Source organism: Octodon degus, unplaced genomic scaffold (assembly GCF_000260255.1).
Source record: "Octodon degus isolate 3935 unplaced genomic scaffold, OctDeg1.0 scaffold00064, whole genome shotgun sequence".
NCBI classification, from domain to species: Eukaryota; Metazoa; Chordata; class Mammalia; order Rodentia; family Octodontidae; genus Octodon; species Octodon degus.
The window spans coordinates 5,345,186-5,347,442 of record NW_004524640.1 but is presented as its reverse complement, the minus strand read 5'-3'; the positions used below and the strand labels follow the sequence as shown (position 1 = coordinate 5,347,442).

General features: G+C 34.4%; 1 protein-coding gene across 1 annotated transcript in view; it reads right to left on the bottom strand.

Moving 5' to 3' along the window:
- The window catches only part of Lrmp (lymphoid restricted membrane protein), a 136,605-nt gene that overhangs the window by 27,101 nt on the left and 107,247 nt on the right, over nucleotides 1–2,257 (bottom strand). The gene's annotated exons all lie outside the window — the stretch shown is intronic.

Here is a 2,257-nt window from a genome sequence, read left to right as displayed (position 1 = left end):
TTTAAGAGATACATAATTTTCTCTTTGGGGATTTTATTTTAGTTCTTAAGACAGGTAATAGATTGGTACAGTCCATAAATCCAAAAAGTACAAAATGTTTTCCAGAAGAAAAACTTCCCTTTTTTCTGTATCTGCCAGAAATCCCGATTCCTTCACTATGTTAGTAATTGTTTATAATTCCAAATATATTTTGCATACACATGAAAGACTTGTCCTATCTTTTTCCACTAAATTTTATATATGTAACATCTTATACTTTTTTTTGGTGGAGAGGCGATAGGAATTGAACTCAAGACCTCGCGCTTGCCAGGCAGGCACAGTGCTGCTGAGCTACATCTTCAGTCCTTCTGTTTTTTTGTTTTTTTAATTTTCTTTTCAAGAATAGTCCTGTGGTAACATTTTGTAAAAGTCTCCTAATACATGTTTTCTGCCTGCATATTAATATTCTATTATATATCTATACTTTGGTTTTTCTATGCTTCATTTGTTGCTAGTATTTTGTTATTATAGACAATTCTGTAATAAAATTAGACATATTTTGCATACGTGTACTTGTATCCATAGAATAAATTCCCAGAAATTGAAACAGTGTATCATAGGACATTTTTGATAGATAACTTACAAAAATTTATATTTTTATAAAAATATTCATTTTCCCTCTACAACCTTACCAACAGAATGTTGTATTTGTATCCTTGTCAATAAGACAGGTGAAAAAAAAATATCTTGGTTCAGTTTCCCCTTTTTTTCTTATTGGTACTGAAGATTGAACTCAGGACCTTGCCTTTGCCAGGCAGGCACTTAAGCCACTGAGCTATCTTCCTGGCTCCTCTTGGTGTAGCTTCAATTAAAAATATTTCCTTGAATGGTGGAAAGTAGAGTATTTTTTTTAATTATCCCATTAATTGCATTGAATTTCTGAAATTTTGTGGGTATTCTAACTTAGTACCAGTATGTCAAGTTTAAATATTGAGCTCAAACAACTGAATGAACCTTTTTCAGTAGTAATAAAACACTACACTTCCTGTGGGTGTCAATTGTTATGGTATCTCACTGGAGATAGCTGAAAATAACTATCTTGTTTTCACAGTAAAGGAATAGAATAGCATCTAATTTATCTTCTGTTTAATTCTGTTACTACTTGAGTAGGCCATTACTGATTGGCCTATCTATCTAATCCAGTAAGATTCTAATTAAAACTCTGTTTCCTAAGGAGATAACATCGTATCATATCTGTGCTACAGTTGAGACTCGCATGTGTCTAATCATCCTTAATCATAAGGGAATATTTAAGTTCCAGTACGAAGTGGTGTAACTTGTTTTCTGTCTATAAAAGTGGAGGTAAAAAAAAAAATCACGCTAATCTTCAACATAAAGGTCATAGCTACTTCTTAGACATGCCTTCAAAATACTTTCATAAGAATTATTTTCTAACTCTGCTATAAAGAAGAATAAACATCAGGCGTTTCTAGATAAATGGATACACATTGAGACTGTACTCTTTTTATTTAATTTATTTTTGGGTTTTTTTTGAGACAGGATCTCACTGTGTGGTTCAGGCTGGCCTTGAACTCACAGCAATCCTTCTGCTTCGGCTTCCCAAGTGCTAAGGTGGCGGCTGTATGCTACCATGCCTAGCCAAGACCATACTCTGAAGTGAAATAAATTGGATATGTGTTTAAATATTGCATTGTTTATCTGTTGTGAGAACATGAAACGGTAAATAAGGACCAAAACATATAATAGCTTTAGGAAGGGGAAAGAAAATGTTCAAATGGGAAGGGAGATAAGGCAAGGTGGGGAGGAAGGAAGAAAAGGAAAAGAAAAAAAGTAGAAGAAAAATGGAAACAAAGTTTTGTAAATGAGGAGGAGAAGAGGGCATGAAGGAAGGGGAGAGAGTTAGGGAAAAAAGAAGAATCAATATATATCATGTAGGAGCTGGGGAGATGATAGCTTGGCGGTCTAAGTGCCTGTCTGGTAAGCACAAGGACCCAGGTTCGATCCCCAGTACCACATGTCATGCCAGCTACCAAGACTGGGTGTGGTGGTGCATACCAGTAATCTTAGCACTGGGGAGGCTGAGACAGGAGGATTACTACAAGTCTGAACTGTGTAGTGAGACCCTGTACCAAATAATTTTTTTTTAAGATACATCATATACAGGTACAAATTCCCTCTGATGAATGTGATCATTATGCAAACCCTAAATGTCCAATAAGTTTAATTTAAAAAAGATTTTTCTAAAATTAATATTTTA